General features: G+C 38.2%; 4 long non-coding RNA genes and 1 pseudogene across 5 annotated transcripts; 1 reads left to right on the forward strand and 4 right to left on the reverse strand.

The window, feature by feature from the left end:
• Nucleotides 1-238: 238 nt before the first annotated feature.
• On the reverse strand, nt 239-2,358 carry LOC120287711. Its single transcript, XR_005545956.1, has 2 exons — nt 894-2,358; nt 239-725 (listed from the first exon to the last, which is right to left on the reverse strand). It is a non-coding gene; the product is annotated as an uncharacterized LOC120287711 (long non-coding RNA).
• A 184-nt stretch (nt 2,359-2,542) lies between these two features.
• On the reverse strand, nt 2,543-8,151 carry LOC120286815. Of its 2 annotated transcripts, XR_005545528.1 has the most exons (5): nt 7,475-8,151; nt 7,103-7,144; nt 6,450-6,657; nt 6,135-6,356; nt 2,543-4,577 (listed from the first exon to the last, which is right to left on the reverse strand). It is a non-coding gene; the product is annotated as an uncharacterized LOC120286815 (long non-coding RNA). The 2 variants fall into 2 exon arrangements; XR_005545527.1 differs by having other exon boundaries at nt 2,543-6,356; nt 7,475-8,148.
• Nucleotides 8,152-10,173: 2,022 nt separating this feature from the next.
• Nucleotides 10,174-13,115, reverse strand: LOC104456260. The gene is made up of 4 exons (XR_727308.3): nt 12,889-13,115; nt 12,516-12,563; nt 11,229-11,261; nt 10,174-10,578 (listed from the first exon to the last, which is right to left on the reverse strand). It is a non-coding gene; the product is annotated as an uncharacterized LOC104456260 (long non-coding RNA).
• A 1,216-nt stretch (nt 13,116-14,331) lies between these two features.
• LOC120287602 lies at nt 14,332-14,872 on the forward strand. Its single transcript, XR_005545761.1, has 3 exons — nt 14,332-14,349; nt 14,596-14,610; nt 14,857-14,872. It is a non-coding gene; the product is annotated as an uncharacterized LOC120287602 (long non-coding RNA).
• A 2,449-nt stretch (nt 14,873-17,321) lies between these two features.
• LOC120286584 lies at nt 17,322-22,706 on the reverse strand (annotated as a pseudogene).
• Nucleotides 22,707-23,324: the final 618 nt, after the last annotated feature.

Below are 23,324 nucleotides of genomic sequence, written 5' to 3' on the forward strand. Positions count from 1 at the left end.
CTAAGTTTGGATGGTAAGTGATTATGGTCGCAGGATCTGTCGTGGCAAAGCTTGGATCAGAGAGAGTGAGAGAGAGAGAAAAAAATAGTTCCTAATATAATCAATCTGCATATGTTAGAAAAATCATGAATGAACAAAGCGAGCTGAATTTGCTAACTAGCAAAGAGTAGGCAGGATTAGCAAATGGATGATAACTTCTAGCAATATGTGAAGAGAGTTAAACAAGTTGACTTGAGGCTTGAGAGAAAGGTTACATGGTAGCCAATTGTTTGGTTACATTCATGGCAATGTTACAAAATATATCAAATATCATGAAGGGAAATTGGATCAAGTTCTTGCGAGGTCTCAAAGTTGCCGGAGACAAAGATATCAACAAGAAAAATGTGACAGGTTAAAAAACAAATCTCTACGAAGATTCTAAGTTGGAAAAACTATGAACATTGGAAACTGTCTTCGGATCGGTTGAACCACATTGATCCATCAACTCCATCGTCTTGCTTGGTCTAGCATGTTTTAGTAGCATGAAAAGCCTTCATTTTTACATTGAAAAAAGAAGGGAGAGAAATTTAGAGACTAGTTGAGGTAACTGACTTTTGTACAGAAAAGTAATAAGATCCAAGTGTGGATGTTGCTCTCTCCATGTGGCCATTGTGAGTACAGAACTGTTGACATCGTCAACAGAGGAGTTGGCAATCATTGCATTAAAGTCTTCACCTTTGAACGTTCTACATTGAGTAAATGAAAGGTAAGACAAAACTGGAGGAGTCTACTCAAGGAAGGAGGCTTAAAAGTCTTCCATCTTTGGATTTTCTACACCGAGTAAATGAAGGGTAAGAAAATACTTGAGCTATCTAATCAAGAAAGGGACCTTGCTAGTTTCAAAGTCCACATACATTTTCGATTCTTATTCAATCTTTTTGCGGGCATCATATCATCCACATAAGGAGAGCGTGTAATGTGGTGGGTTGCACGAAAGTCTTCACCTTTGAATGTTCTACATTGAGAAAATGAAGGGTAAGACGAAACTGGAGAAGTCTACTCAAGGAAGGAGACTTGAAAGTCTTCCATCTTTGGATTTTCTATATTGAGTAAATGAAGGGTAAGAAAATACTTGAGCTATCTAATCAAGAAAGGGACCTTGCTAGTTTCAAAGTCCACATACATTTTCGATTCTTATTCAATCTTTTTGCGGGCATCATATCATCCACATAAGGAGAGCGTGTAATGTGGTGGGTTGCACGAAAGTCTTCACCTTTGAATGTTCTACATTGAGAAAATGAAGGGTAAGACGAAACTGGAGAAGTCTACTCAAGGAAGGAGACTTGAAAGTCTTCCATCTTTGGATTTTCTATATTGAGTAAATGAAGGGTAAGAAAATACTTGAGCTATCTAATCAAGGAAGGGGCATTGTTAGTTTCAAAGTCCATGTACATTTTCGATTCTTATTCAATCTTTTTGCAGTCATCCACGTGAAGAGAGCGAGTAATGTGGTGGGTTGAAAACGGCTGTGGAAGTACCTGACCTCGGTAAACCTCAACTTATAAGCACTTGATTGTTGAAAATCGCACTCGCACTACCAATAGTATTCTAAAATGGTCCTTGATCATGCGTTTTGATAATATTTTTAATTCATTTTATTCCAATCCTAGACTTTTATCTAACTCGAAACTTCAGCAAATAAAGATAAACTTTCCAAGTCTTTAAGGAGAGTGATTATGGTCGCAAGATCCATCGTAGCAAAGGTTGGATGTGTGTGTGTGTGTGTGTGTGTGTGTGTGTGAGAGAGAGAGAGAGAGAGAGAGAGAGAGAGAGAGATAAAAAAACACAGTTCCTAATATAATCAATTTGCATATGATAGAAAGATCATGAATGAACAAAGCAAGCATTCGACCTAAAAAAAACAAACAAACAAACAAACAAAAAAGCAAGCTCAACTTGCTGACTAGCAAAGAGTGAACATGACATATAAATGAATGATAAATTCTAGCAATATGTGAAGAGAGTTAAACAAGCTAACTTGAGGCTTGAGAGCAAAGTTCCATGGCTGCCAATTGTTCGGTTATGTTCATGTCAACATTACAAAATACAACAGATATCATGAAAGGAAATCAGATCAAGTTCTTGCAATATCTCGATGTTGCCGAAGGCAAAGTTGTCAAAAGTAAAAATTCAAGAAATTAGAGAATCAACTCTCGAAGAAGATTCTCATTACAAAAAACTAGCAAGATTGTGAATTGTCATCAGATCAATTGAAGCACATTGATCCCTCCTCTCCATTGTCTTATTATTTTTTTATTTTTCTTTTTATTTTTCTAAGGTACAATTAATTCTTTTCTTTTTTTATTTTTTTATTTTTTTATTTTTTTATTTTTTTTTATTTTTTTTATTTTTTTTATTTTTTATTTTTTTTATTTTTTTTTTACTTTTTTTACTTTTTTTACTTTTTTTCTTTTTTTCTTTTTTTCTTTTTTTCTTTTTTTATTTTTTTCTTTTTTATTTTTTTTTTTTTTTTATTTTTTTCTTTTTTTTTTTTTTTCTTCTATTGTTAAGGACCGGCAGAGCACGGATTTAGGTTTCCCTCCCTGCGACTCCATGGAAATACATGCTAACGATGAAGGTAAGAGGATGAGATGATAGGTGGAAAAGTCCAAAGTGAAAAATCCTTTCTTTGTCAACACCCGTGTTGCTCGACACGGATCTTCTTCTTTACGTTGTACATCCAAATGATATAACATATAGACTAATGCATTTATGTATTATGTTGTACATTTTCTCTTAGAAATCTCTTTCTCCTCGTATATATATAATGTACGTTTGCTTTTAAAGGATAAAATAGGTTGGTGTTTACCGAAGCTCAGCAAACAAAAGTCAAGTAAATTGGCCCTGAATTTTTAGAATGGACTCGGGCAATGCTAGAATTCATGGTTTGCCGCCATCAACTACAATGTAACCACTATCATAGTTGCACCTATTAGCATTGTTTTTGCTTGCCGGCCTTGTTCATGCACCCCATTTTTTTGGCTGCTTTTGAGTTGGGTCTCTTAGAGTGCCAAGCTATTCTTATTGCACTAAGTAGCCTGCTAATCGCAACTGAATAACAGAAAATTACCCAAAAAAAAATTAGATCAGAATTGATCGACGCACAATATAATTAAGACTTTTTAAATAGTTATGCCACCGAATAGCTAGCTATTGAGATAGGAGGTTTCTTGAGTGGACCAATGAAATTGCTCCACTTCCTAAGGCGCAAGACGGTGATGAGATGTCTTTGCTCGGGTGAACATTATCTAAGAGTAAACTATGGAATTTATATCTTTATATTTCATCATCGTCAAGACAAGTCTACACATGAGAATGTCTAGAAGATGATGTGCAGAATACCGGGAACTGAAATAATTATGCCATGCCAAGACATGCCAAGAGTATTATGACATATTACATATATACCATGGTCACGAGTGACCCAAAGTTTTTTCCTTGATGGTGTCTAGAACAATCAAGATGTTATTGATAATGCTAGTACGAACACCTAGAGGGGATGAATAAGTGTTTAAAAGAAATTTTCATAAATAAATGAGGAATAAAATAAATTTCGAAGAAAGTCTGAGTAACAAACAAAGTTTGATAAACAAGCTACCGGACTTCTAATGAATGTTCAAAATCAAATAAGAGATGGAACTAATTTTTGCGATATCTAAAAGAATGCAATAGACTTAAATAAAGAGAGTCAAGGGAAAAGAAGATTGCACACGAAATTTATAATGGTTCGGCTTAGATCAAGCCTACATTCACTCTCCCACGCTGACAACCTTCTGGCTGAAATTCACTATAGCATCAACAGAGAAGTATAATTTTTGAGTGCCAATACTGAGTGGAAGATCCCTTCTCTTTCACTAAAGACGCGCATGACAATATTTATATTTCTCTATTTCTCTGTTTTTCTGTTCCCCGGAACAGGTTTAGAACAGAAATCCGTTTAATAATACAATTTCATTTTATTTTTGTAATTTCTGGAACACAATTCTATTTCAAAAATAGATTTAGAGTAAAAATCAGAAGTTAAAATTAAAATTTATATTTCTGGAACATAAATGAGAAATCAAAACTTTCCTCATCGTCCACTCTTGTCACCACCCATCGGCCACCCATTGCCCGTGGGATGCTGCATGCCCACCGTCAGTCGCCACCTACTCGCCACTAACCACCCTCCACTGGCCGCCAACCACGGGACTCCAGCCACCCATTGCCGACCGTTGGCCGCCGGATGCCGGATGCCCACTGGTCATTAGCCGCTCATCACCAACCGCTAGACGTTGGAGACCCACTACCAACCACCGGACATCCGCCCGATTGCCGATCGAACTACGACCATTGGCCACCCGCTGCCAACCACCGGTCGCAAAACTCCATACGTCGGACGCTGGACGTCGAACGCCAGTTGGTCGGACGCTAAACGTGGAGCTTCGGACGCTAGATGTCGGATGCCAGACACCGGACGCCAGACTCCAAACTCCGACTGCCCACTACCAGTCACCAGACGTCAAACTCCGGCCACCGAACGTCAGCCGTCTTCGCTCCTAGAAATAGAAATTTTATTCTCTTATCAAACGAATTTTTATTCCAGAAATAAAAATTTTGAATCGTTATTAAACATGTTTCTTTACTCAGAAACTCGTCCATGGAATAGAAATTGATTTCTATTTCAGAAATTTTGTTATGCCCGCCCTAAGTCACTCTTCTTGTGACTTTCTTTCTTGAATACAATTTATAAAGACTGTCAGAGAAGAACATATAAAGACCGTCAAAGAAGAACAAGTAGTTGAAAAGACTTCGAACTTTAGAATTTCAATTTTCACGTCCACTTCAAATAGACTGAATGATCTCCTTAAATACTCATCCACGCCTCACTAGCTATTGGTATTTTCTGAAGGAATTTTTTCCAATCAATCCGTTGGACAGAATCGACTAAGAAGATCTTGAAGCCGTTTGAAGATTGAAATGAAAATCCGATGATTCTGATCGTTCATACAATCAGAATCTAGGTTTCCATAAGTAGTCGCTTTCCAAAAAAGAATTTGTCTTCAAGATTGACTTCATCAATTTGTGATTGATTTCATCATTGTATTTATAGAAGGAAAGTGAGATTCTTCGCCAAATAGTTAGATGCTATAGAATAAATTCCTAATGCATTCATTCTGAATTCTTGTCGCAAGATCAATAAATCTGAGTCTGATTTCATCCTCATTCTGGACACAGTTTCGGTCTGGATCGCGACAGAGTGGGAAATACTTCTGGAATGAATAGACTTTGGCAAAAGTTTTCGATATAACTTCAGAAGTATTATGTTCTTCAAATTAAGAATAAGAACTAGAAAGTTTTATTAACTTCAAAACCTGGTAGAAGTTTTCTCAATAGATGTCTGATCAAGGTTGATCAAGCATTGATGGTACGTCTGCAACCATGTTTTAAATAGAGATAAATGAAGGAATGAGTCTCGCTAGAAGAAAAGAAATTAATTCTCGGTTAAGTAGATGATGCGAGACTGTCCTTTTCTACTTTTTCTTTTTCTTTTTCTATTGAGAATGCAAGACTAATTTTTTATAGCTCATAACCACGCCCCATCCTCAGTTTGAGACTCTATTAGTAATGGGATACAAACAAAATTAATCACGGGATACACATTTGTTTATTTTGTAACTAATTTGAATAGTACAGAGAAATTATTGACAAAATAATGAAATCACCATGATTTTTTCCCACATATTTAACTATAAAAAAAACTTTATTGACCAAGTTATTGCAACCATGCTACGCAAATAAGTACATGAACAGTGTTGGTATAGAGCACCAAGATTTTGTTACTAATTCTTACTATAATAAGAAATTACACATAAGCACATACGGCATTTGTGGAGATGAAATTTCATAAAGTATCGTTAATCGTTTGGACACACAAGCGAAATTCGACATGTTACTTGATTATATGATTAGAGAATATCCATTGAATTACGGTTGTAATGCTTTCAAGCAAGTGTAATATGATATATGACGAATGATGAATAGGTGTATAAACCCTTCTAGAGGCAGACAACATGATGGAAAGGTTCAGGATATGGAGTAATAAGAGGACTCACACCCTTGTCCGGCTTGATTAGCATGGCTTCCCTGCACATATTCTGGAGATTCTCGGTCAAGGAACAACAGGGGAAATAGAGAATCAAGCGGTTCAACGCGGCTGAAAAAATCAATTCAATGGAGACTTGAGGGGAAAACCGTGATTAGCGAGGTTGGCAGAATGAAAGAGATTGTCAGAGTCTTCTAAGGGGGAATCATATCTGCCCATGATCATGCTCATCCTTTAAAAAAAAAAAGATTCGATCGAACCGAAGAAAACAAACGATGAAGAGAAAGAGCTAGCGAAACAGTTCGTGCGAGGAAGCGAGGCTCACCAGATCGACTAGAGCGGCCACCTTCTAGTAAGGAGAGCCACAAGTGAGGGCGTCAGAGCGGTGATTCCTTTGCATGTCACTATCCTCCCGTTGAGTAGAGGATCGTTCATGTCACGAAAAGGAAGCCGAAGTCGAAAAGCCACATGCCCGGATTTAGGCAAGGCTAGTTGCGACCCTCACCCAAAAGGTCCTCTCAACCCTCGATAGCCTGGGTAAAAAAAATAAAAAAGGAAAAGAGAAAAATAAAGAAAATATTATGAAAAAAATTTCATGTCCGCTCATGCCATGTAGGATGGCTAGCTTCGTCGTCAGCGGATTCAGGCCAAAATTGGAAGGTTTAAAATTTAATTGACAAAATGTGAAAATGTTTATGACTGAATTGACAAAAAAAATAATATATTTATGACTTTTTAGACAATTTTCTTTGAGGATCCAAATTTATAGGCAAGAAGAAATTCAATGGAATTTGTTATGAAAGATTAGATACTTCCCAAAATTATTGAACAATTCATGCAGCAAAATATCCGAGCAACTTTAAGAAAAACACCACGATGTATAGAACTTCTTGTACGTTCTCGTGTCATGCCATTTGAACTCGATTCTTCCCCTCCATTACTAAAAAGCTCAAAGCACCCACAAGAAAAATCACTTACTCGGAAGTTTGTTGGGAGTTTTAGGGAGTCTAGCTCGAAACCCTGGATGGAACAGAGAGATTATAAGCAAGAGCAAGCAGAAAATGGCAATAAATAACTAATAATGGGAAAATAACACAAATGGTTCCTAAACTTTAGTCCCATATGTAATACCATTCATGAACTTTTAATTTATTCAATGCTGTCCTTAAACTTTAATTCAATGTTCAATATAGCAAAATTGTCCAAGCAATGATATAAAAAATAGTAGGATGTATAAAACTTTCTCTATGTTCTCGTATCATGCCATGTGAACTTCAGTTTCATGGAATCCTCAATCCATGTCCCCCTCCATTACTAAAAGCTCAAATCACCAAAAAGAAAATCACTTACCTTTCATAGGCATGACAGCCGAGTCCCCAAGAAGGAACAGGGAGATTATAATCCAGAGCATGAAGAAAATGGTGATAAGGGAAGATGATGATGATGTCGATGAAGGGAAGTGCATTTTTGATGTCATCTCTGAGTGTGTGGGTAAGCGGATGGATGGGTGCGTGGGTATATATAATCTCTGGCTTAGAAAAAACTCAATTAATCAGTTGCATGATCTACATTGAGTAAATGAAGGGATAGAAAAAAACTTGAAAGGTCTAATCCGAGGAGGAAGACATGAATGTCTTCCAGCTTTGGATTTTCATACATTGAGTAAAGGAAGGGTTAGAAAAAACTCAAGAAGTCTCTCCTACAATTTCACCTCAATTTCCTTGGTATTTAATGGAGATGGACTTGGAAGAGATAGAGGGACCACTTGATAAGGAAATGAACTCAATCTCCATGGAAAAAAGCTACGATAATCAACTTCACAATTCGGATTCAGTAGTTTACATGAATTCCAACCTTTTCTTTCATCTCAATTAGAAGAGACAACGTTGGAAAACTTTGTGGGCCTATGATGGTGATATGTGGCCAAAATTTCCATGGAAAAATAGGCCAAATGCTGAAGAAACTTTAGTGAAACTTCCAAGTAATTTTCACTCTCCTTCCCACCCTTTACCCACGCATGAACGTCACTTCCAAGTAATTTCCACTCTCCTTCCCACCCTTTACCCACGCATGAACGTCACTTCTAAGTAAATTCCACTCTCCTTCCCACCCTTTACCCACACATGAACGTCACTTCCAAGTAATTTCCACTCTCTGTCTGCTGTATTTTACGATGGCAGCTTCCACATTTTCCTTTCTTCCTCTTATTTTATTCTTCTTCATTGTCTCTTTCAATGTACAAGCTGTTGCTTTCTCTTCCCTTGAACGTGCTACTTTCGTTTTTGCTCCCTCTTGAACGACAAACCGGAGACTAAGAAACAAAACAGAGCAAGGCGTGAACGTGACGTTACCAAAAATTCTTGGACTCACATAAACGTCGACAGCCTACCACCATGGTTTTTATATATAGGTCGTATAGTTTGAGTGAGGAAAAAACCCCCTCACATGCACTGAGGAAACTACCCTGTACGAAGTGGAGACCACGCAGCAACTAAGGTAGCGAAGACTCTCGACGTTAACCTTGTCCGACCAGTCAAACGCACGTGACTCGGCCATCGATCCGCCAATCAAAGACACTCGTTACCTAGGGTCCCCAGTTTGAGTAGGACATCATGGAAAATACCCTGTACTGAGGAAAGACCTGGCAAATAGGCATTGAGGAGGGTGACCTTTCGCTTTCTCGTTTGGGGTTAGTAATTGATTTTTTTTCTATAAAAAATCGATGATTCGCAAACATTTTTTTCTAAAAGTAATTATTTGTGTTGGTTAGAATAACTAGTTAATGGAATATATTTTTGTCATCAATAATAATCTCTGCCTAAACGTTTTATTAATGATATATGTTTCATTAATTAATTCATTTTTACAAGTGATGGAAGTGAGTTATTTTTAAAAATATTTCAAATTAGCAATATTTCGTGAAACGAATGCATCTAAAAATTAAAGGATTTTATCTATTTCTTTTTTACTATTTCTTCTCCTTTTGCTGAGGACTTTTCTTTCATCACTCTCTGTCCAAAATATATTCTCTTCTTTCTCTCTCTCTCTCCAACTGAAGCATTTATAATTAAGTATCAGTGCCATGCCAGCGGCTTCGGTGCGCCATTTTGTGGCCGTGTGTGCGGACGACGAAAAACCGCTAACAACCGTGTCGAAAATGCTAATAAAATCCAGGAGCCATCAAGAACTTGAAAACCGAAATCAGCCTGACTCGGGCATAAATATCATGTACATTTTGCTTGTAAAGGATAAATTAGGTAGGTGTTTGCCGAAGCTCTGCAAACAAAAAGTCGAGTAAAGTGGCCCCGATTCTTAGAATGGAGTATGGACTGGGGCAGTGCTCAATTTCTAGAATAGCCCTCATTCAGGAATATGGGCCGCGTATGACTTGTCTATAGACCTTTTTCGATCTAAAATTCGTGCTTTGCCCCCAACAACTAGCTAATATCAAAGTTGCACTATTGGCAGTCTTCTTTTAGCTAGAAGGCCTTGTTCGTTCACCCTCTTGTTTGTGTGGCCAATTTTAGGTACTTGGGTCTCTTAAAGAGTTATGTCATTCTTATTGCGCTAAGTAACCCGCTTGTTGCAACTATATAATGGAAAATTGTCCAACAAATCGTAATGCTATTATATGCAATCAACACTTTCTTAAGCTTTTTAATTTTACCAATTTAATCATAAGCCAAGGTAAATCTTCTGGTCAATTTTTGTTGGAAATGTTGACGTGGCAATTCAGTCAACATCGTCATCCTACATGGCACAACCGGCACTGGCATAAACAATTTTTGGGGAAAATGTATTATTTTTCCTTCTGGTAATCCGATGAAGGAAAAAAAAAGAGAGAAATAAAAATAAAAAGGAAAAGATATAAATTTCTTCAAAATTTGTTTATGTCAATGTCAATTGTGCTACAAAGAACAACGATACGACTTGACCGCGGCGACGTCAGCAATTTACGGCCAAAATTGGCCGAAAGTTTACATTGACAAATTCTCATAAAGTTTATAATTTAATTGACAAAATAAAAAATTTCAAAAATGAATTGACCATCGTATAATATATTTATGACCTTTTAAATAATTATGCCACCAAATACCTTTTGAGATAGGAGGCTCCTCAAGTGGACCAATGAAATTGCCCCACTTCCTGAGGCGCAAGGCGATGATGAGATGTCTATACTCAGGTGAACATTATCTAAGAGTGAACTGTGAAATTTATTTCTTTATATTTCACTATCATCAAAAGACAAGTCTGCACATGAGAATGTCTTGAAGATGATGTGAATACAGGGAACTGAAATAATTTTGCTACACCAAATACATACCAAGAGTATTATTACATATTACATATATATCACGATCACGAGAGACGCCAAATTCTTTGCTTGGTGGCATCTAGAACAACCAACATGCTGTCTGATCAACGCAGTGGCGGTGGACATGCTGCAACCTAGGCTAAAATAGAGGGAAATGAAGGAATGAGTCTTGCTGAAATGAAATTAATTCTTGGTTAAGTAGATGATGCGAGACTGTCCATTTTTCACTTTTCTTTTTCTTTTTCTAATGAGAATGCGAGACTATATTTTTAAAAGCTCATTATCACACCCCCTCCTCAGTTTGAGACTGTTAGTAATGGGATACAGACAAATATTAATCATGGGATACACATTGGTTTATTTTGTAATTAATTTGAATAGTAGAGAGAAATTATTGACATAATGATGAAATTACCATGATTTTTTCGTCACATATTTAACCGTAGAAAACCTTATTGACCAAGTTGTTGCGACCATGCTACGCAAATAGGTACACAAACAATGTCGGCACAAAGCACCACGATTATGTTATTAATTCTTGCTATAAATAAGAAATTATGCATATGTACATACTATGTTTGTGAAGATGAAATTTCATGAAATATCATTGATCGTTCGATGCATAAGTGAAATCGGACATGACTAGAGAATATTTGACGAATTAAGGTTGTAGTACTTTTAAGCAAGCTTAATAAGATGTATGATGAGTGATTCGCAAATGTATAAACTATTCTAGAGGTAGACAACGTGATGGTAATATTCGAGATATGGAGTTAAAGAAGGACTCACGCCAAGGTGCGTGAGGAGAATGGCTTGGCCGTGCTGCATATGCAAGACAATAATATTCAATGAAAATCAATATGAAAGATCAAATACTATGTGATGAAAAGGGTCAAGATATGGAGTAAAAAGAAGACTCACAATCATTGGGAAATTATCCACAAAATTCTAAATATATTGCACTTTTGCCAATTTAGTCATAAACCTTTCAATTTTGTCAATTAATCTTAAACATTTTCATATTTTACCAATTAAGTCCATTTAACTAATTTTGGTGAGAATTCACTGACATGAACCCTGTCTGTTGTTATTTTTTATTTCGTATTCTTTTTCTGTTTTTTTTTTCCTTTCTTTTCATTTTTTTGGTGGCCGGCGAGGGGCACTGCCCCTGCCCGCGGCTGTGATGACCTTCAGGGTGAGGGTTGGGACCAGCCTCGCCCAGATCTGGGCACGTGGGTTTTCGGCTTCGGCTTCCTCATCGAGACATGAACGATCCTCTATTCAGCCGTTCCGAATTTGGGAGGTAAACGAAATAGGGCAGTAAAGTTCAATCAATTCCGATCAAGGCAAGTGTAATTTTCGAGCAAAGGAAAGTTGAGATATGAGGCACTAATTTTTTTATTTTTTTTTTTGGCGAAATTGGGAAGTGAATAAGGGACACGTATTCTGGATATTCTCGGCCAAGGAACAACGGAGAAAGTAGAGAATCAAGTGGTTCAACGCGCTGAAGAAATTGATTCAATGGAGATTCGAGGGGAAAACCGCGATTAGTGGGGTTGGCAGAATAAAATAGATTTTCGGAGTCTTCTACAGGGAAAGTTTCAAACGAGGGCTGAAGCTCATGGAAGATGGGCAAAATTTTCCAAAAGGAAAGCAATGACTTGGGGGAATCATATCTGCCCATGATCGTGCTCATCCTTTTTTTTTTTTACAGGGGACGGTTGGCTTCTTTTTCAGCGGATTCAAGCAAAAATTAGAAGGTTTAAAACTTAACTGACAAAAAGTGAAAATGTTTATGACTGAATTGGCAAAAAAATAATATGTTTAGAACTTTTTGAACAATTTTCCCCGGAGGATCCAAATCTGTAGGCAAGAATAAATTCATTGGAATTTGTTATGAAAGATCATATACTTCCCAAAATTATTGAACGATTCATGCAGCAAAATATCTGAACAACTTTAAGAAAAACACCACGATGTATAGAACTTCTTGTATGTTCTTGTGTCATGCCATTTGAACTCAATGTCCCCCTCCATTATTGAAAGATCAAAGCACCAACAAGAAAATTCACTTACGCATAATTAAGGGGCTCGGTTTACGTTTAGGGTATCCAGCCGAGGCCCCTAGATGGAACAGAGAGATTATAAGCAAGAGCAAGCAGAAAATGGCTATCAATAACTAATAAAGGGAAAATGACATAAATGGTTCCTAAACTTTAGTCCCATGTATAATACCGTTCATGAATTTTTAATTTATTTAATGCAATTCTTGAACTTTGATTCAATATTCAATATAGCAAAATTGTTGATGATATAAAACACAGTAGGATGTATAAAACTTTCTCTATGTTCTTGTATCATGCCATGTGAACTTCATTTTCATGGAATCCTCAATCCATGTCCCCCGCCATTACTGAAAGCTCAAATCACCAAAAAGAAAATCACTTACGTTTCGTAGGCATGTCAGCCAAGACCCCAAGAAGGAACATGGAGATTATAACCAAGAGCAAGAAGAAAAGGGTAATAAGGGAAGATGATGATGATGTCGACGAAGGGAAGTGCATTTTTGCTGTCATCTCTGAGTGTGTGGGTAAGTGGATGGATGGGTGCGTGGGTATATATAATCTCTGGCTTAGAAAAAATTCAATTAATCAATTGCATGATCTACATTGAGTAAATGAAGGGATAGAAAAAAACTTGAAAAGTCTAATATGAGGAAGAAGACATGAATGTCTTCCAGCTTTGGATTTTCATACATTGAGTAAATGAAGGGTAAGAAAAAACTCAAGAAGTCTAAATAAGGAAGGAGAGTCGTTAGTTTCCGGGTCCACAAACCTTTTTGCACTCTTATTCAGTCTCTTTGTATGTATCGTATCATCCATATGAAGAGAGCGTGTAAAGTGGTGGGTTGAAAACAACCGTATAAGCACCTAACCTCTGTAAGCCTTGGCTCACAAGCATGTGATTATCCAAAATCGCACTCACACTACGAATAGTAGTCTAAAATGTTCCCCATTTATGTCATCAGTCATGTGGTTTTGGTTCAATTTTTATTCATTTTATGCCGGTCCTCAACTTTTATCAGACTCAAAACTTCTATAAATAAGGATAAAACTTCCTAAGTTTGGATGGTAAGTGATTATGGTCGTAGGATCCATCATGGCAAAGCCTGGATCAGAGAGAGAGAGAGAGAGAGAGAGAGAGAAACAGTTCCTGATATAATCAATCTGCATATGTTAGAAAGATCATGAATTAACAAAGTGAGCTCAACTTGTTGACTAGCAAGGAGTAAGTAGGACTTGCAAATGAATGATAACTTCTAGAAATATGTGAAGAGAGTTAAAAAGCTGACTTGAGGCTTGAGAGCAAGGTTACATGGTAGCCAATTGTTTGGTTATATCCATGTCAACGTTACAAAATATATCACATATCATGAAGGAAATCAAATCAAGTTCTTGCAAGGTCTCAAAGCTGCCGAAGACAAAAGATATCGACAAGAAAAACGCAAGAGGTTAAAAAAACAACTCTCTAAGAAGATTCTAAGTAGGAAAAACCATAAAGATTGGGAATTGTCTTTGGAGCAGTTGAAGCACATTGATCCATCGGCTTCATTGTCTTACTTGGTCTAGCATGTTTTAGTACCATGAAAAGCCTTCACCTTTACATTGAAAAAAGAAAGGGGAGAAATTTAGTGACTAGTTGAGGTAAGTTAGACTTTCGTACAGAAAAGTGATAAGACCTAAGTGTAGATATTGCTCTCTCTGTGTGGCCATTGCCAATATAGAAGTTCAAAGTTGCAAACGGGGGAGTTGGCAAATTGCATGAAAGCCCTCACCTCTAAACGTTCTACATTGAGTAAATGCAGGTAGGATGAAACTAGATAAGTCTACTCAAGGAAGGAGACTTGAAAGTCTTCCATCTTTGGATTTTCTACATTGAGTAAATGAAGGGTAAGAAAATACTTGAGCTGTCTAATCAAGGAAGGGGCCTTGTTAGTTTTAAAGTCCACATGATTTTTATTCAGTCGTTTTGTGGGCATCATATCATCCACATGAAGAGAGCGTGTAATGTGGTGGGTTGCACGAAAGTCTTCACCTTTGAACGTTCTACATTGAGTAAATCAAAGGTAAGACGAAACCAGAGAAGTCTACAGAAGGAAGGAGACTTGAAAGTCTTCCATCTTTGGATTTTCTACATTGAGTAAACGAATGGTGAGAAAATACTTGAGCTGTCTAATCAAGGGAGGGGCCTTGATAGTTTTAAAGTCCACATGATTTTTATTCAGTCGTTTTGTGGGCATCATATCATCCATAAGAAGAGAGCGTGTAATGTGGTGGGTTGCACAAAAGTCTTCACCTTTGAACGTTCTACATTGAGTAAATCAAAGATAAGACGAAACTAGAGAAGTCTACAGAAGGAAGGAGACTTGAAAGTCTTCCATCTTTGGATTTTCTACATTGAGTAAATGTAGGGTAAGAAAATACTTGAGCTGTCTAATCAAGGAAGGGGCATTGTTACTTTCAAAGTCCACATGATTCTTATTCAACCGTTTTGTGGGCATCATACCATCCACATGAAGAGAGCGTGTAATGTGGTGGGTTGCACGAAAGTCTTCACCTTTGAACGTTCTACATTGAGTAAATCAAAGGTAAGATGGAACTAAAGAGGTCTACACAAGGAAGGAGACTCGAAAGTCTTCCATCTTTGGATTTTCTACATTGAGTAAATGATTGGTGAGAAAATACTTGAGCTATCTAATCAAGGAAGGGGCCTTGTTAGTTTAAAGTCCACATACATTTTCGATTCTTATTCAGTCTTTTTGTGGATCTCGTATCATCCACATGAAGAGAGCGTGTAATGTGGTGGGTGCACAAGAGTCTCAATCCAGCTACAGGTTTCCCTACGGCTAAACTTCACCTTTGAACCTTCTACATTGAGTAAATCAAAGGCAAGATGAAAGTGGAGAAGTCTACACAAGGAAGGAGAATTGAAAGTCTTCCATCTTTGGATTTTCTACATTGAGTAAACAAAGGGTAAGAAAATACTTGAGCGGTCTAATCAAGAAAGGGGCCTTGTTAGTTTCAAAGTCCACGTACATTTTCGATTCTTAATTCTTTCTTTTTGTGGATATCATATCATCCACATGAAGATAGAGTATAATGTGATGGTTTAAAAACAGCCATGGAGGTACCTAACCTTGGTAAGCCTCAGCTTATAAGCACCTGATTGTCCAAAATTGCACTTCCACGACCAATAGTATTCTAAAATGGTCCACAATCATGTGGTTTTGATAATATTTTTATTCATTGTATTTCAGTCCTAGATTATTATCGGACTTGAAGCATTAGCAAATAAAGATAAAACTTTCCAAGTCTTTAAGGAGAGTGATTATGGTCACAAGATCCGTTGTAGTAAAGCTTAGATGAGAGAGAGAGAGAGAGAGCTAAAAAAAAAAACACAGTTCCTAATATAATCAATTTGCATATGTTAAATCATGAATGAACAAACCAAGCATTCGACCAGATAAAAAATAAAAAGAACAAAGCAAGCTCAACTTGCTGACTAGCAAGGAGTGAACATGACTTATGAATGATAAATTCTAGCAATATGTGAAGAAAGTGAAACAAGCTGACTTGAGGCTTGAGAGCAAAGTTTCATGGCAGCCAATTTTTCGGTTATGTTCATGTCAACGTTACGGAATATAGCAGATATCATGAAGGGAAATCAAATCAAGTTCTTGCAATGTCTCGAAGTTGTCAAAGATGAAGATGTCAAAAGTAAAAATTCAAGAGGTTAGAGAATCAACTCTCGAAGAAAATTCTCATTAAAAAAACCTAGCAAGATCCTGAATTGTCTTTGGATCAGTTGAAGCACATTGATCCATCGTCTCCATTGTATTGCTTGTCTAGCATGTTTGAGAAGCATGAAAGTCTTCATCTTTTACATTGAAAAAGGAGGGAAGAGTAGAGCTAAATGCAGTGACCAGTTGAGGTGACTTAGACTTCCGTACATAAAAGTATTAAGATCTAAATGCAGATGTTGTTCTCTCTGGGTGGCCAGTGTAAGCACTGAACCGTTGAAGTTGCTGACGGAGGAGCTGGCAATATCAGATATGAAAAATTACTTGCAAATTCCGGTTTCCTCCTTATTTGTCACTAGATGAAAAACTGTTGTCACTCGATGAAAAACTCTGTTGCTCTTCAACTAATTTTATTGCATTCAGACATCAAATAGTAAAGGTGAATTTGATCAAGGTATCATAAATTCCACAAGAAACTGACTCAAGTTTTTCATTCTTCGTGGTTGGTCAACTTGAAACTCATCATGTTGCCGTCCTGCATTAACGGAGTGAGTCTCCACCAAGGAGCATTTCTGGTTGGTCATCTCGTGGCTACAGGCAGTGGGTTAATCTCTCTGTATCTCAGGAACAGGTCATTTCCCTTCTTCTTCAACTATATTGCCCCCTTCTAAACTACAAACAGAGCGTAACTCATTAGTTCATCCAATCTTCACGAGTCAACCATGCCATTGGAAGTCATAGAGTCGTGTCAATTCCTCATGACTCAAGTCTCTTTATAGATGATTGGAGACATCTTTGCAACTTCAATGCTGAGGATTAATTCGCATCCCATGGAATCTAAAATATTCAATATTCACCACTAAGTAATGACGATTCGAAATTATATCCCAGCAGCTGCTTCTCCAGAGAAATATCCTCCTCACACCACGGAGAGAGCCTCAACATATCCGATGGAAAACCCAAGTCAGACAGATGATGTGCATACTTCAAGAAGACCGATCATGTCCCAGCATCATACAGCTGGAAGGTTACAAAGAATGTGAGCATTTGCAGTATAATATTGTCCCATTACTAATTGCCAGTCAATCGTCTATGATAACAGCAGCATCGTTTGGCACATAACCGATCTCTTTTATCTGAAGAATTAAATAGTGCAAAACTGAATAAATCAAATCAGCCTCATAATGAGTCCAGTCTCTAGCAACAAACACATGAGCCTCATTATTAACTTCTATCCAACTTTTTCCTGGTTCTTTTAGGACTCCAGTCTCGTCCATTCTCTGCCTCACCTTCTTGACATCAAACCACATTCCTTTTGATGCAAATATATTCGAGAGAAGGGTATAAGATCCACTATCCGTCGGGTCCAAAGAAATTGCCATCTCGGCAGCATACTTTCCTAATTCGCTGTCACCAGCATTCCTGCATGCACTGAGCAAGCTCCTCCATACCAGTGCCATCGGTTCAATTGGTATTGTCTCGATGAAATCCACGGCATCCTTTAGTCTACCAGCTTGGCCAAAAAGGGAGACCATGCAAGCATAATGTTCGGTCCCCGGTTCAATTCCAAGCCCACACATCGAGTTATAATGACGCAATCCATCTTCCACAAGCCCCGCATGGCCGCATGCAGAGAGGATGCCCACATATGTGATATAATTTGGTTTCACTCCTGCGATTATCATTTCCTCAAATATCTGGAGAGCAGCCTGTGCTTCTCCATGTTGTGCATATGTTGTGATCATGGAGTTCCAGCATGCAACATCTTCACAACTAGCGAGGTCAAATGCTTTCCTGGCCTCCTGAATACTTCCGCATTTACCATACATATCCACAAGGGCATTCGTGACAAATGGGTCAAAATCCAAACCGCGCTTTATAATCTGGCTATGGAACTGTTGACCATGTTGGAGACTTGCTAAATTGCTCGATGCTGTGATAAGGGAAGCAAACGAGAATTCGTTGGGTCATTGTTCCGATAACTGTAACTCTAAGAACAATTTGAAGATCTCCTCATTTTCCATTTGCTGACTATATCCAAAGAACATTGCATTCCAAACTACGATATCTCTATCGTTCATCTCTTCAAATACTAGCCTCGTGTCTCGAACTAATAAAGACTTGGAATAAACATCGATCAGTGAACTTCCTGCAAACAAGTCCATAGAAATTCCAGATTGATGCAGCCCACATTGAAGACCGGCTCTCTCGACCAAGAAGATCGGCCCGCATTCAAGCTTGACAAAACCGAGAAGCTATAATGATATATTGAGTCCATTCCAGAAGTTTGAAAGAAGACACCTGGGAGCCATGAAGACGTTATGCTTTTACTAGTTTCTAGTTCCTAAGCTCTTTATTATTTTTCTAGTTTCTAGGCTCTTTAATGCTTTCAAGTTTCTATGCTCTGTTTTTATTTCTTTGATGATATAAGCCATCCAATCCCTTGTAGAAGACAGACGACTTTTGATGAATGAAAAGCTTTGCTTGAAGCAAGTATCATGAACCTTGTAGAGTTTATACCTTGAAAATCTAGAAGAGTTTTCACTCCGTCCTTGAAGAGTCGGAGCTTTCGAAATCTGCATCCTTGAAGAGTTGCAGTCATCAATCTAGAAGAATCGGTGCCCCCCTCAACTTCCTTGGAGGCATAGAAGAGCAACCAACAAAGTTTCTATATTTTCCTATTCTGTTCGATACTTCCAACCCAATTTCGACTATCCCACAGTACTTATTTCAGAAAACCCAAAACAGATAAATTGTAGATCCAGAAGTCTTTGTTCATTTGGCTTTGGAATCAGGTCGATCCAATTTGTATTGACAAAGATACGACTGTTCTCCTAAGCTCGCGCAGTGCTGAAATTCCTGTTTGTCCTGTTTCCGTGTGCAAGTCACTCTCCCGATCCTATTGTTTGAGAAAGCCTCCCATAGGCTTGCATCATTTGGTATCAGAGCTTTGGAGGAGAGGACAATGCCTCCAAGACAAGCTAGGCGTCGTGGCGGCAGAATCGTTCCCCTCAATGAATTGCACACACTCGCTGAGAATATGCAACAACAAATTGACAAATTAACGCAAGAAGTTCAGAGATTGAGGGCTGAAGCAAATAATTCTCCACCCCGTTCCAGGACTGAAGATTCCCATGGTGACTCTTCCTCTTCGGAGAGTGTTCAATCTATTCACGGTCGGAGGCATGTTCGACATTGTTTACAACATATTCGTGAACCAGATTGGGAAAAGGAAATCAAGAAAGATGTTCCAGAATTTACAAGTAATGAGTCTCCTCATGAAATTGTTGATTGGCTAACACTTGTGAATGAGGTGTTTGAGCATCGAAATGTTCCGGAGAATCGTCGCATTGGGATCATTGCTATGCGATTCTGAGGCAAGGCGATTGCTTGGTGGAGACGTGAAAAACAAACTCGCCAAGCCATTGGCAAAGCACCAGTCACTTCGTGGAGAAAGATGGAGGGCAAGATTCAAAAATATTTTCTCCCCAAAGGATATAAGAGAGAGCTCTACCAACGGTACCAAAATCTAAAACAAGGTACGCGAACGGTGGACCAATACACCAATGAATTCAATGAGTTGGTGATTCGTAACAATATCCAGGACCCAGAGAATGTGCTTGTGAACAAATACTTGAACGGTCTTCAATTTTACATTCAAGACGCCTTGGAAGTCCTCGACATTTGGGACTTAGGAGATGAACGCCAACGAGCACTCAAAATGGAGCGCTCTCATTCTCGGAAACAGCAATCTGCTAGTAAGCCTTCTACTCAACCTCATGTTTCGAAGCAACCTGCTACATCCGAAATACGTTGCTATTCTTGTGGGGAGTTGGGTCATCGTGCTAGAAGTGGATAATGATTCTGATGAGAGTGCTGAGGATCCACTTGAAAAGGAGTTGAACAATGATGAAGAAGCTGCGGATGATGAACAAATAGTGCACGCTGACACTGGCGAACTTCTTATGGTGAGGAAAATTTTTCTTACTCCTCGAGATGACACTGGAGATAGGTGGCTGCGTACTAATATTTTCCATTCTGCTTGCACAATCATGGGAAAGGTGTGTCAATTAATTATTGACTCTGGTTGTTGTGAGAATAAAATTTCTGAAGTATCGGCACAATCATGGGAAAGGTGTGTCAATTAATTATTGACTCTGGTTGTTGTGAGAATAAAATTTCTGAAGTATCGGCAAACAAGCTGAAGTTGGAATTAAAAACGCACCCTACGCCTTATAAAATGTTGTGGTTGAAGATAGGTGCTGAGGTAACTGTTTCAAAACGATGCATTGTTAATTTGTCCATTGGTTCTGATTATAATAACAAGATATGGTGTGATGTTCTACCGATGGATGCTAGTCACATTATTCTTGGTCGACCATGGCAATTCCATAGAAGGACTATGCATGATGGTTATCGAAATACATATTCTTTTGAATTTGGAGGCAAGAAGATTACGTTGGCACCTAATAGGGTGGGAGATTCTTCTGATGATGATGGCAAGAATTCGAGGATTAATTCTTTTGAAGATGGGGAGGGGTGGGAGATTCTTCTGATGATGATGGCAAGAATTCGAGGATGAATTCTTTTGAAGATGGGGAGGATGATGCAGCCCACATTGAAGACCGGCTCTCTTGACAAAGAAGATCGGCCCGCATTCAAGCTCGACAAAACCGAGAAGCTATAATGATATATTGAGTCCATTCCAGAAGTTTGAAAGAAGACACATTTGAGCCATGAAGACGTTATGCTTTTACTAGTTTCTAGTTCCTAAGCTCTTTATTATTTTTCTAGTTTCTAGGCTCTTTAATGCTTTCAATTCTATGCTCTGTTTTTATTTTTTTGATGATATAAGCCATCCAATCCCTTGTAGAAGACAGATGACTTTTGATGAATGAAAAGCTTTGCTTGAAGCGAGTATCATGAACCTTGTAGAGTTCATACTTGAAAACCTATAGAAGAGTTTTCACTCCGTCCTTGAAGAGTCGGAGCTTTCGAAATCTGCATCCTTGAAGAGTTGTAGTCATCGATCTAGAAGAATCGGTGCCCCCCCTCAACTTCCTTGGAGGCCTAGAAGAGCAACCAACGAAGTTTCTATCTTTTCTTATTCTGTTCGATACTTCCAACCCAATTTCGACTATCCCACAGTGCTTATTTCAGAAAACCTAAAACATATAAATTGTAGATCCAGAAGTCTTTGTTCATTTGGCTTTGGAATCAGGTCGATCCAATCTGTATCGACAAAGATACGACTGTTCTCCTATCTCGCGCAGTGCTGAAATTCCTGTTTGTCCTGTTTCCATGTGCAAGTCACTCTCCCGATCCTATTGTTTGAGAAAGCCTCCCTAGGCTTGCATCACAGATTTACTTAAGAGGCCATGAACTTGCTTGCTCAATTCCAAGGCAAACAAAGCAGTTGATAATCCAAGGATGCTGATGAATGTCAATGGACTTGGGGAGAATGATGCGAGCCTCATACTATGGAAGAGATCCAATGCTTCCTCCGGTTTCTCTAATCTTGTGTAGCCTTCGATCATTGTATTATAGGAGACAACAGTTTTCCCATCCATAACATTGAAAAGTTTCCTAACATCCTCTAGGGCATCGCATTTTGCATACATATCTATCAAGCCATTTTTGACGAAATCATCAAACTCTAAATTGGCCTTGATCGTGTAAGCATGAACTTGCTTTCCTGCATTAAGGCCTCGAGCGAGCCACATGATGTGAGAACACTGGTGCAAGCAAATGCATCAGGATTCCAACCCAATCCAGTCATCTCTGCGAAAAGCTTCAATGCTTCCTTATCATACAAGTTCGGCATGTACCCAGAAATCATCGTGGTCCAAGAGATCATATTTTGAACTTCCATATGGTCGAATAGCCTCCCAGCTGTTCGTGCCATGCCAGATTTTGTATAACAATCGATCAGCACATTAACCACTGAAATGTCCATCTCTGCTTCTCGCCTCAGTATATGAGCATGAATTTGCTTGCCACCTTCAACAAACTCACGTGCTGAGCAAGCACTTAAAACGCTGGAAATCACGTATTTGTCAGGAAGAAGGCCAGCATCTATCATCTGGCTAAACAACTGCAGAGACACTTCACTTCTCCCACATTTCACATGCCCGCTTATGATCGCAGTCCAAGTAACATCAGTCTTATCCAATAAACCATCAAAAACCGATCTCGCCCCATCTATCCCACCATTATTCGCATACAGAAAAACCAGAGAAGTGCCAACATAGACATCCTGACCCGAGACCGGCCTTAACAACCAAACCATGCACCTGAGCTCCTTCATCAAGGCCACCCGACTGCGCACAACCCCGGACCAGACTGGCCAAAATATACTCAGTCGGCCTCTCGACGGAGCTTCTCTGAAACTCCACAAAGCTCAAGAGCGCATCATCGCAACACCCATGGCGGGCGTACATCGAGATCACCGTAGACCAAGTGATCATCGTAGGTGGTGCATTTCGAAGTGTCTGTTGTTCCGTTAACGGTCCTGAAAATGGAGGCGGGCGCTAACCCGTGTGAAAATCCCATTTTAAAATTTTTTTGGAGCTTACTATTTTTATGAGAAAATTACGTCCCAAAATAATAATTAAAAAAAGGGATTAATCTTTTATCTTGGAACGATTTCGCCAGAAATTTTCAAGAGTTTAATAAAAAGGAAAAACTTAAATAACTTTGAAAATTAAATTATCTCTTTACTAGACGCCTTTTTCTTTAATATGTTTGAAAAGTTATCGTGAAAATTGTCCTTAGAGTAAAAGGTTTACATATTTTTTATATTTATCTTGCGAATTACTAACAAAGATTTCCTAACCATGTTTAAAATACCTATTGAAAAAGCTTAATTTGTGATGGGAAATCATAACTGAGACCAATATGAATCTTTTTGCATCTTATAATACATTTATCTTTAATCTTGAACAGTTTTGAATGAGCAGTAAAATTATCTCTAAAATCTATATTACAATGACGTAGGAAATTAGTAAAGTGGGTAGGTCAACACAAGAGATTCTCAAGTATTCTCGAAGTTTCACCGAAAAACTGTTGTTATTTTAGAAGAAATC

This window comes from Eucalyptus grandis, chromosome 8 (assembly GCF_016545825.1).
Source record: "Eucalyptus grandis isolate ANBG69807.140 chromosome 8, ASM1654582v1, whole genome shotgun sequence".
Taxonomy (NCBI): Eukaryota; Viridiplantae; Streptophyta; class Magnoliopsida; order Myrtales; family Myrtaceae; genus Eucalyptus; species Eucalyptus grandis.